Consider the following 12483-nt stretch of genomic DNA (forward strand, 5'->3'; position numbering starts at 1 on the left):
TCAACATTTTAGGTCTTTTAAATTGGGTCTTTTTGGGTCAAAAAATTATAATCTTTTCCATACTAGGCCTAGTTTTTAAGCTTATTTTGAAGCATTTTGAGTCCAAACATTTTAACTCTACAAATTTAAGCAAATAAATTCACAACCCAAATAAGCAAATTTAAATCCGAGCAAATAAAGTTAAAATTTAGTTACAACCCAAAAGAAAAATGCAATGCAAATTTAATTAAAGTTACAACCCAAACGAAAAACGCAATGCAAATTTAATTAAAGTTACAATCCAAAAGAAAAATGCAATGCAAATTTAATTAAAGTTATAAAACATAGAGAACTCAAGTGTTGGTGGTGAGTGAATTTGAAGGACTCGATTGTGTATGGCCACCATCTACAAATAAAACAACACAAGTTTAGTATAAAAAAAAATAAAAATAAAAAGAAGGGAAATTTGCATAAATACCACCTGACCTTTTAAGTATGTGCACAATTACCACCCGAACTTTTAATTTTTACTATTAACCACCTGAACTCTATAGAGTGTAGCAATGTACCACCTCCGTCTAACTCCATTAAATTTAAGGGCATTTTCGTCAATTCCATTTAACTAAAAACACATTAAAAAAAAATTTAAACTAACATATATATATATATATATATATATATATATATATATATATACACACACACACACATATACAGAGAGCTTCCATTAATGGATCCCTCGAATAAGCTTATTTGAGGGACACCCTTGTAGAGCCCATTCTATTCTGTTGACAGACAAAGAAGAGGAACAAGGGTTTACATAAACAAACGAAGATGGTGAGAGATGGGATTTATGGCCTTCGGGGTTTTCTTTGATATGGTTCAAAAACCAAACTAATTTGATTAACCAATTTAACCCAAAAAAGTTTAATTGATTTTTTTTTTCTTTCTCAATTTGTATCTAAATTGAAAGTAAAATATTATAAAGGGTTAAATACTTTTTTGGTCATTGGGTTTTACATGAAAATTCAATTTGGTCACTCAGAAAAAAATTTAGCCAAATTAGTCACTATGTTTCCTAAAGTTTACAATTTATAGACATTCTATTATCTTCCTTCAAGTGCAATTTTTTTTTAAAAAAAAATTTAAAAAAATTTCCTTAGGAAGCACATTCAATCTTCTTTCTCTAACTCAACTAGTTGTGGTATATTGTGCTATTAGGGTTAAACAAATTGAGGGAAATCTTGGGTTGAAATCAAAATTGTGAAGTATAAGGAAAATAAAAAAGCTAAACCAAATTAAAATGGAATAAAAATTTACCAATATATTTTGATGCCCTATCACCTTGATTACGTTTCATTATTAACATTCGAAGTCACAATAGGGTTCTCACTTAATCGATTCACACTTCAATATAGAGCACCAAAATATAATAGAGGAACAAGATTGAGCAAGCTTCCTAGAAAACTAAAAATAAAAACTGCATTTAACGAAAGATAATGGAATGTCTATAAATTGTAAACTTTGGGAAACACGGTGACCAATTTTACTATGAAAAAATTTCTTAGTGACCAAATTGAATTTTCGTGTAAAACCAAATGACCAAACCTTTGGGCCGAGTCACCTTAACACTATTTTCCAGCCTAAAAAAATAGAACTGGTTGTAGATGTATCAAGAACATAATAATTTAATTCTACAATGAGGCTAAACTTAATCAAATGACCGGCAACAAAGTTATCCTCTATAAAATAATAAGATCTTGCACACAGAGCTGGTCCAGGGTTTTCTAAGGCCCTGGGCGAATTTCGAAAAGTATGCCCCTTTAGACAAATTAAACACTAAAATTACAATTTTTATCAAAATTAAACACTGCTTAGATGCATTTGGTAAATTTTCAAGTGAAGCATTGGTCTTTTTAACAAAATATTTATTCAAAGGAAGAACCTTGAAAGATCTGATAGATAAAAAAATAAAAAAAACCTTTGAAAGAAAGGCACTGGTCTGGTCTTGTGAAGGATTGTTTTCCAACTCAGTGTTGGAGAAGAAGAGAATCACAAAAAATAAAAATAAAAATTTGCTTGCATTTGAGAGTCTTCTTGTGTTGTTTTTGAGAGACTTTTTGCTTTTTGATTAAAAAAGAAGAAGAAGAAGGCATGTTGGTTTATCTTTGTTTAATTTCCCAATGTTATGTTTTTCTTTTATTATATTATATAATATATAAAATATATTTGACTTTGTTTTTCAAGTAAGTTTCCTTGAGAGAATCAAAAAGTGATTTATGACACCACAACATATCAGGAACAGCTCCTTCTAGTTTTGAAGTTTGGTTCCTTTTATTATTATTATTATTTTTTTTTTTTTTAATAAATATACATATATGGGCTATAAATAAAATTTGTGTTCCCCTCTCAGCTTTGGGCCCCGGGTTGTAGCTCTGGTCGCCCTGGGCCAGGGTCACCTATGCTTGCACATCAAGCGTGACCATCACTAATAAGAGTAAAAAGAGATTGACATGCATGATCATGTTGTTAAATAAATTATTGTTTACCCAAAATAGCTTTGGACGTAGCAATGGGTCAAGAAATTGTGTGAGATGCGAGCATGTGATCGATTCATAATTGTATATCATTTTGTACCCCTCTAGCTTATGATTTGGTTATGTTATTGAGTTAAACTTGTGCTTTTAATCCCTTTTCTATTTATCATTCAGTTCATTGGGCCTTAGGTAGCAATGGTGGCTTTGGATAGGAAAAGATGCAAAATGGTGCAATAACGAGCAGACTGAGTTAGCAATTTGTTTCGGCCTTATCTTCCTCCTCCCAACTTGTATTGGCCCAATTTATATGTGGTTGGAAAGAAGAGATTCTGAACTGCAAGAGGGACTGCTAAAACGTATTAATTGATGAAGTCAAGCCCAATCCGTGGGCCCATCAAAATGCATACCATACATTCCAGTCTATTTTCGGCAGTCAACTTGCAAGGCCTAAAACGTACACTTGTACTGCTCAGATGGGAATGCATTCTTCATAAAAGTTGTTCCGATGGGTGTCTATTATGACATATCCAAATTTGAGCCCAATTGGATACATATTGAAACCTCAGGCCTTCCTACACCAAGCCTGGTTCAGAAGAATATTTTATTTCCAGCAACCAAAAAGAAAACCCACATGGGTTGGCAGCAAAAGGCAGTCACAATTGAACAACTTTGAACACCCATGTGAAGAAAGCTTGAGATACAGCAAAAGAAGTATGGGATGGGATTGATTCCAACCACACTAACATAGACAAGATAAAGTGGGAGTTATGGATTGTATTAAAGGAGGAATGGTGGTGTTGGATTTTGTTGCTTCGATTCAACTGCACCAAAATAGATTCAGCTGCATCCTCAACTTGTGATACTCGCAAGTGCACGAGCCGTTTGGTAGTATAGCATATGTAAGTGCGAGGTCGATCCCACGAGGATTGGTGATTGAATGATCCAATTCATTTCCCCTACATAAAACAGAAATGAAAAAGAAAATAAATAAAACAAGAAAAAAGGAAATAACTCAAGCAAATAAGTTCCCAAGTTCAATTAGATTAATGGATTGATTCTAGCTAAAGTATGATTAAGCCATGGTGTTTGGTCAAAACCTTGTGTTCCTAATTCCCTAATTTGATCATTTGTTGTCTAACCTAAAACTAAGCATTAGGAACCCATTAAGCATAGAAGAACATTTTAAACAACCAAGTATGTATCTAATCCCTGTTGTCGAATGTCCATACATACTCTTCCTATCCATAGTTCAATTCGAATTAAAGCATGGTGTCTACTCTTAATTCAAACCAAGATAGCTAACATGCAAGCCTAAATGGTGATCAATCATTCAAACTAGCATATTAACTTATAAGCATAATGAATAAGAACAAAAATCATAATTGAAACTTGGAAACTAATTAAACTTGAATACTTAAGAAAGAATGTACATTACAATAAAAGTAAAGTGGAACTAAGAAAACTTGAAAGAAAATTTAGTAAACTCATTTTGTTACAACAATTGACAACTTAGAAAGAGAAACTAAGAGAATTTGAGGGAGAGAAGGGAAGGGAGCTCTAGAGAAGTGTTTGAGAGCTCCCCCCCTTGGGGTGTGTTTTGAAGCTTGAAGGCTTCTCTATTTATAGGGCTAAGAGGGAGGAACATCATGATGGATTCCCACACCATCCTTCATCTTTTGCTGCTGCACAAGCTTTCATCACATGGGTTCAAAGGTGATCAGTTTTGCTGCCAACCCATGTGATTGCCTTTTGGTTGCTGAAAAACGAGTTTTCTGAACCAGTCTTGGTGTAGGAAGGCCAGAGGTTTCAAAACGTATCCAATGGGGCTCAAATTTGGATATGTTATACTAGACACCCATTGGAACAACTTCTATGAAGAAAGTATTCCCATCGGAGCGGTAGAAGTGTGCGTTTTGGGCCTTGCAAGTTGGCTGCCGAACAGAGACTGGAATTGACTTCATTTCATTTGTTTTCTTTCTTTTTGCTTCACATGCTTTCTCTATAATAACTCCAGCATGTACCAACTTGATCCTTTAGACTTTCATAGCTGGAATGCCTCCCCACTTCACTCATTATGTTGGATCCAAAGTCAGTTGCAGCATGGGTGAGGCACATGGCTTAAAGGAGGAGACAAGGCTCAAAGCTGGCAGCTGCAAATCCTTCTGAGCATGGTTCAGTGTTGGACGGGCTAAGGACTCCACATATGTTCAATTGGGCTGAATTTTGGATATGTTATACTAGACACCCAATTGAACAACTTCTATGAAGAATGTCTCCTCATCCGAGTTGTGCAGATTGCTGAAATGAGACCTGCAAGGTGACTTACGAAACTGGACTGACAAGAAGTGTGGCCCAACTTTGGTTTTGTCTTTAAGCTCTTGCTCTTATCCCAATCAGCCCTTAACATGCATGGATTGCATCAAATGTGATCTCTTGCTATCTTAACCTACAAAACACACAAACATAGGTAAGTGACTCAAAATAAAGAGAAACTAAGCAAAATCACTAAGTAAAGAAGGCATGCAAGTGTATGAAATTATGGACTTATCAAAATAGAAAATGAATTAAAAGCACAAGTTTAACTCAATAACATAACCAAATCATAAGCTAGAAGGGTACAAAATGATATACAATTATGAACCGATCAGATTTCATCATGATGTTCCTCCCTCTTAGCCTTATAAATAGAGAAGTCTTCAAGCTACAAAATTCACTTCAGCCATCCTCCACACTTCCATCATTCCATCAACACATCCAGAAATCATCCTCATACATTCCCACAACCCCAAACACTCCAGCAATCAACCCAATACTCTAAACTGCCCCAAAATCACCAAAACAGCTCCAGAAAACCTCCCTTCCATTTCCCTACGAATTTCCTCTTTCTCAACCATCACCACTCACCCAAACTCATCCCAAATCACCTACTAGCTGTCATACATCATTCTAGACGTGGGGAAGCTCTTGGAGAAGCATTAGACGTGGAGAAGCACTTGAAGAAGTCTTGGACACCACAAGAACTTCAGAAAAGGGGTTTTTCTACTCTTATTGCATTCATTATGTTTTCTCATTTCTATATAAGTTTATTTTTCATTATGAGCAGCTAATTTCATAACTAGGGCTTCGATGTAACCTAACATGAATATTCTGGGTTTATAAGTTTGAAGTTTGGAGTTTCAAGTTTGATTCATGATTCATGTTTTTATTCATTATGCTTATCAGTTAATATACTTGTTTGAATGATTGATCACCATTAGAACTTGTATGTTAGCTATCTTGGTTTGAATCAAGAGTAGACACTATGCTTTGATTCAAATTGAACTATGAATAGGAAGAGTATGTATGGACATTCGACAACAGGGATTAGATACATGCTTGGTTGTTTTAATTATTCTTCTATGCTTAATGGGTTCCTAATGCTTAATTTAGGTTAGACAACAAATGATCAAATTAGGGAATTAGGAACACAAGGTTAGAACTAGTCATCATGGCCTAATCATACTTTAGCTAGAATCAATCTTTGAATATGAATTAGACTTGTTACTTGACTCCTTATAACCCAGAATTGAATTGTTATGGTGATTCGAATGCCCTAGTCTCCAAATCTGTTTTCCAACTCTTAAAACCACTCTTTGTTACATTTGTTTACTTGTTTTTGTTTGCAATTTCATTTTGCTTCTTTTGTTCAACAATCACAACCACTCTTACTTTAAATTATGTTTTAGACATAACCTCCTACTTTCTTGAATTTGGTAATCTAAGTACATAACTAGTTTTAACTTCTCAGTCTTCGTGGGTACGACCTCGTACTTGTCTTGCTATACTACTAATTGCCCCGTACAATTGCGAGTTAACATAATATTAACAACAGCATGCCACTATTAGCATTCGAGAAAGTCTACTAGATTGATTAATAAATAATAACTTGTGTCTTAAGTAACTTGTGTCCAAAGGCCCAATTGATGAATAATTTGTGGTTTGTTTTTGTAAGATAAATCCCAACATAATCTTGTCACATGCTTGAACTGAATTTTTTAAAATTTTGTTGTTAATTGAAAATAGTTAATGCTGATCATTATATAACATTGGAATTTGTTTAATGGATGTAGGCTTTTAAATGGGGTTGATGTACATGCAAATATTATCAAGTTTATGCAGTTGCAGCTTACAATCAATGTTGTAGCACTAACTACAAATTTCATGGCGGCGGTTTTCTATGGTCACGTCCCATTAAATCTTGTTCAGGTAACTCTCTCTCTCTCTCTCTCACTCTGTGTGTGTGTGTTTATGTTGCTCCCTTTCTCTCTACTTGTTACTAGAAGAATTGCATTTAGGATTATTTTCTGCTTGTGCTTTGTTGATAGGACCCGACCCAAATTCCACTTTGGATTCTAAGCCGAACCTTGTGCGTATCCGACATCTGGCAGGTATCGGGCACTCTTGACCAAAATACCCTTCTAAGTTTCCTAAATTCTTTTTATTCAAGTTTGACTTCTGCAAAAAATTCGGCAAAGTCTCCCCTGTAATTCACTCATTTCCCAAAATTTTTACCTGTATAAAACATAATTTTTATAATCCCAAACGTTCAGCATGCACAATAATATAATTCATGCAACCAAACATAACATTATTTCGGCCTCAAGCCTTTTTAACCCAAATAAATCGTTATGTCATCTAAACTAATCTCGACTTTTAAAACATCAAGAGTACATTAACAAAATTTCAAAATAAATAAGCTGAATAACTTTTCAATCACTTGAACTTGCGGCTGCACCTAGTAACTCTAGGTTGCCCAAACCCTTAACAATGGATCAAGCCACACGTAGTTCTTTCCCTTTTATAATGCACTTGAGTATCTTTATCATTTGTTATATTCCCATGTGATTTGCAAATCAAACCAAGGTCTCATGTGAATGATATGCTCAATAATATTCACAAACTCTAAAGCAATACTTTGCAACCTCCCAATTCTCGAAATGGGTCATACTCAGAACATAAGTAAGCCACTCACTAAACTCCCTCTAATTCATGAATCAATTAATATATTACTGGCTTAGATTATTATTATATATATATATATATATAAAATAAAATAAAGATAAAATAGAGCAAACACCGGCGAAAACATTTTTAACATTTCCTTCGAAACTCACATAAAACTCAATTATAAATACATATATAAAAAGATTTATAATCAACTTATTATAAAGAAATAGGAAAACGAGAAAATTAGTAAAATAACATTGACCAAGTGAAATCTTAATGTCAATAGCAACAACTTAACTGAAACATATGTTTTTCCCTTTTACTTATAAAACAAACTCATCGCGTAAGAAATTATTTGTGATCTATATAAAATCCTTTAAACTTAGAAAACTCTCCACCTGGACGTAGCCCCATCCATATTCCGTCAATTCCTTTAATTTACCGTCAATTTTGATAAGATTATGTCAATTCCATAATTTCCTATTTAATTCCCACAATATACCGTCAATTCCTTGTGTCACATAATATGACACATCCTCGCAGGCCTCGGAAATACAAAGTCAATCTGAGTCGCAATCCTCGCAGGCCTCGGAGACACCAAGTCTATCCGAGCCGCAATCCTCGCAGGTCTCGGAGACACCAAGTCAATCCGAGCCACAATCCTCGCACCACACGGTTCGGGCGTCCCCGAGACTCGTGGGGCATTATCAGAAATAACAAAATTGTTTCAAGGCAACTTGGAGGGTAATCCTGAGGTGGGTTTGAAACCCATATTCTAACACTTATTTTGAAATTTCTCTTATTTCACAAATCATATTTAAATTCTTTTGTCACCTTCCAGAAATCAGTTCTCAACTACCTTGAAATTTACACTATATACTGTTGAGAACTAGTGTCCATAATTCCGCATTTTCCCCTACTAAGTATATATATATATATAATCTTAATAGTAATAGATAACTAAATAAATAATAAATAGATAGATAATTAAATAACCCCAACCCCTAGAGATTTCCCCATTTCCAATAATGCATAATCTTCAAATATCGGAAGTAACCTTTAGGAATACTATAACATAATCTCAAATATCAAAGCAGTAGAAATATTCACAATTAGCAATCTATATATATAAATATATACCTATATATTTTCATTCCATATTCATATAAACCCTTAATAAGTTTCATGGTAATTTAATCCATGAAATTAATGCCATTACAACCCAATGAACACCCACACAAACATAAATCCTCTAAACATTCGAAATAATTCAAATAGAATTCAACATTTGTTTTCACATGAATTCCATAACATACCGTATCCCACAATTAAAACATTATACTTCCATACATAACCCAATACTACCCAATCCATATAATATAATACTATATTTATAATCATAATGATATCATTTAATGAAAAATAATAACCTTTAAGAAAATCCCATAACTTCAATTATCAATATGATATCCAAGAATTTCCATTAAATACTATAAAACGAATTTCCTAATCTCAACATAAACAAAATAACTCGACTACCGGTCAAGGCTCGTTTACATGGTCGTCCTAGTACTTCTCGAAGGGTAAAAACTATATCGGAAGACTCACGGTCAACCAAGGGGTCAAACTACCCAAAATTGATCAACTGGGCCCGTGGGGCCCACAACCTCCAATTACCAATCCGAGAGTTCCTATAGGTTCAACACACTTTACTAAACTTGCCCTGTAAGTTTGGTTCAAATCGGACGGTTGGTTCACTCGCGATCGTACGATCGGACGGTTATCGTTAAACTATACTTTAAATTATTGAATCGGAACATCCGGGGCTCCGATTCACGATCCGCGAATTCCTACACGATCCTAGGAATGCCTAGATCAACATATGTTAAATTGGAGTTGATGCAAAGGTCCGAACATATCGAACCTAGATAACGCCTAATATGCGGTATCCGATCAACGATCAAACGATAACCAAATTCATATCCGAGCATACCGTCGTGCTCGGGATGACATGAGGATTATTTTAGGACTCAAGAACTGGCCAAAAAGTGGCCCACGTGCCCCCACATGCGCCGGCATCGCATGGGTGTCCAAAGCGATTCCGGCGATCGGAAAATCTCCAAGTATCCTAAGGAATCGAACCCCAAACCAAAGGCATGACTATGTAGTAAAGGGTAGACATTTGATTAATTAGGCTTCATAAGAAAAGAAACAATGATAATAAATTTATTTATGTCATTGTCTAATTGAGGATCCATTACACTTGATTAATTATGTTTTTATTTTTTATTTTGGGTAAAATCTGGTTGCATAAAGTACCTAGTAGTAAGTGCAAATAACTGGTAGTATATGTGCTCACGTTGTTTCATATTGTATTTGTGTAAGAATTCATTCAGGAAATGGGATCCAACGTGTAGCTAGTATGGCTCGAATTAGAGGCATATGCGTCACGGGTGAATAACTGCTCGCACGCGAATTCATGCCTAACTACAATTCGACCGAAGTTGACAAAAGAACAATTAGAGCAATTCAAGAAATCACGCTTTGGTCATCTTGGAAATATATATAAGATTCAATTTAGCGGGCAAATTGTGCATGGGATTGTCTTGCGTTGAGTCATCAAGCAAGGTGAGAAAGACTTGGATGGACTGAGTTTCTTAATAGGATGCGGCATTGCTCAGTTCACTCGTGAGGATTTCTGTTTCATCACAGGGCTCTGTTTTGGGGAAGTGCTTGAAATTTCCAATGGAGACAGTGATGAAATCAGACTTAAGGAAAGATATTTTCTATACTAAGGAATTACATGTTCTGAATTAGAAGAAGCATTTTTTAGGTGCAGAAAGAGCGATGATATCTACAAGCTAGCTCTTGTTCACTTTGTTGAGTTTGTGGTTCTGGGAAGGGACAAGCATTTGAACATTAATGCCAATTACCTGACCCCTGTAGAGGACTTGGATGCGTTCAACAGTTATCCATAGGGTTTGGTGTCCTTTGACAAAATCCAAGACAATATATTGTTCGTACCAGCAGAGTTTCCCAAAAGCTGTAAAAAGGAAGATGGAATAGGGAAGCGGAAAAGTAAGGCATCATGTAAATTAACGAAAACAAGCCGGAGAAATCAGAAGGACAAGTAGAGTAAGCATGTTGAAGTGCAAAGGCCTAGCTGGAATTTTAAAAGTTTGACGTATGCTTTCTAGGTACGTGGTAATAATGTTTATGTTAGTTATGTTTTGTGAACTTTAAAACTTAAATAATGACATATATCCTGTGAATTGTGTAGATTTGGGCGTACGATGTCTATTTTCGAGTTCAAAAAGTTGAACAATTATTTTTTCCAGAGTAAAGAGGTTTGGTTTGCAACCAAGCATTTGTTTATAAAGTTAAATGAAATTATTAAGTAGAATGATTGAATGTGAATCTTGTTTGTATTCTTAAACAGTCAGTCTAGTTGCGGGCGATACATCCGAGTTAGGAGGAGATTAGACAACCATATTGGAGTTTGCCATAGGATTGCCCTGCTTATGTCTCGTCAGAGTCAATTCCCTCTTCATGTGCTAACCTTGATGACATGAACAAGGTGGTAAGCTTGTTCAGGTCCAAGTTGGATCGAGTAAAATGGGGAAAAAAAAAGTCATTGAGGTAAGGGTCATAAGGATGGAAAAACTATTGGACTATTGTTTAGATCCTAAGTTTGAGTTGGAAGTAAGGACGAACCTAGCTTTACTGAAAAATCGGACCAATCGTTGTGTCGTTTCACATCTATTTAATAGATGTGAGGAAGAGGATGAAGGGCAAAGTAAAAGAAACGAGGGAGAGCAAAAGGAAGAAGGGGATTGAAGGGGATGAAGTGCAAAGAAAAAGAAGTGAGAGAGAAGAAGAGGAAGTGCAGAGAAAAAGAAGTGAGGAAGAGGGGGATGAAGTTATTTGGGATGATGATAACAATGGCAACACCATGGCGGCATCTTCAGAGCGGGTGAATGCGACATCTTTGACAAATGTTGAGTTTAGTGTCGGGGACATTGATTTGAATCAACCTACAACTGTGCTATCTCAATTGAGTATTTAGTTGAATGATGAAGTTAAACCTATGAAACAAGAGGTCCAATTATGGAAGAGGAAGAAAAATATTTTTATGTGGAAGATCATCGAATCTAGTGAATTGATGAATAAAACTGTGGCAATGAAAACCCGACTTTTGATGCTAGACCCAATGAAGGCGATTTCGCATGATGATATGGTGAAGTTGATGAATTTTTTTTGGGAATGGCGCCAAGGATCAAAGTAAGTCCCTTGTTTTTTAAGAGAGTGTATATATTTTTGAAATGTTCTCATGTAAAACTTTTTTACATTCCTATTTTAGTGATGGAATTTGGCTATGTGGAAGTTGGGATTGAATTTTTCGCTCCCCTCATCAAAGACGACGGTTGACTGCAAGGAGATGTAAGTTTAATTTATTATGCATTTCTTTTAATGTACATAATTTTTTACATTAGTAACAAAACCATGCGCAGCACATTGATTAGGGTTGTATCACATCCGGAAGCGACAACAAAAATTTGAGGCTGTAGAAGTATTGGAGTGGACAACCACATATGTATTTTTCATGGTATGTCTTAGGCCATGATTGAGTGCATTTAATAATGACACATTATATCCATACTTGCTTTGTGGAGATGTTTACAACTTATGTTTTATATTTCACAGAATCACATCCATACTTGTTTTGTGGATAATAAAAGAAAAAAAGAGCAGGTGGAATGGAAAATTAGAAACAGTTTACTCAAAGTTGTCAATGGGGAGCTTCCGACGTGTGAGATGAGTTGGCATAGCATGTATAATGTGTATGCCATTGTATGTTGACGAAGCATAAGCATTGGGTGGCTCTAATGATTGATCTCGTTAATTGTGCAATCAAAGTGTACGATTCAATGGTTTCACTTATTCCGGATGAGATCTTAAAGGAAGAACTTGCCTTGCTTTC

Source organism: Prunus avium, chromosome 1, assembly GCF_965620075.1.
Source record: "Prunus avium chromosome 1, drPruAviu1.hap1.1, whole genome shotgun sequence".
Classification (NCBI taxonomy): Eukaryota; Viridiplantae; Streptophyta; class Magnoliopsida; order Rosales; family Rosaceae; genus Prunus; species Prunus avium.